The sequence below is a fragment of the Chrysochloris asiatica genome, unplaced genomic scaffold (assembly GCF_000296735.1).
Source record: "Chrysochloris asiatica unplaced genomic scaffold, ChrAsi1.0 scaffold00074, whole genome shotgun sequence".
Lineage (NCBI taxonomy): Eukaryota > Metazoa > Chordata > Mammalia > Afrosoricida > Chrysochloridae > Chrysochloris > Chrysochloris asiatica.
The window spans coordinates 3,697,338-3,698,232 of NW_006408592.1; positions in this window are offsets into that span (position 1 = coordinate 3,697,338).

The window sequence follows — 895 nt, forward strand, 5'->3', positions numbered from 1 at the left end:
TCTTAATCTAGCCTCTAGTTACTTCTTCAGTCTAGTCTTACTTGATGTTTGCCCTTTGTTGTTTGTTTTATAGCTCTTCTGGTCTATTCCTTGTTTTCTAGTATCAGATTATTTATTTATTTATTTATTTTCGCATATATATTCTGTTCCCTCTATTTGAGATGCTTTTCCCTCCTTCATTTGTCCTCTTAAGTCTTTTTCATTCTGTTGACCTCAACTTAGTTATCACTTCTCTGACCTTATTTATTAGTTGAGATCCCCTATTAGATGTTCTCATAAAACCTCATCACTTTTCCTAAAGCACTTATCCCAGTTGACCTCTCCTACTGGTCTGTAATCTACATGAGGCCAGAGCTATATTGGTCTGTATTTAGGATTGTATCCCGAATTTAGCATAATGTCTAACATATAGTGTTTTCATCATTGTTAAGTACCATTGAGTTGGTTCTGACTCACAGTAACCCTGTATAGGGTTTCTGGGGAGTGGCTAATGGGTCTGAACTGCCAACCTTGTGATTAGCAGTCCAATGCTATCACATAATTTATAAATATAATGTTCTATGTCTTAGTTTGGTGAGCAGCATCTGGGGCCTTAAAGCTTGCAAATAAATGGCCATCTTAGATACGACTATTAGTCTCTTCCCATATGGAACAAAGGAGAGTGAGGAAAACCAAATACTCAAGGAAACAATTAGTCCACAGGACTAATGGCCAGATGAACCATAGCTTCTTTTAGCCAGAGACTAGAAGACTAGATGGTGCCTGACCACTCGAAACAGGGACGTAATAGAAGGTTAGAATGAAAGACAAATGTAGACCAAAAATCAAATTCATAAAAGAAGTTAAGACTTACTGGAGTGATAGAGACTAGAGGAACCCCTGAGACGCTCTCTCT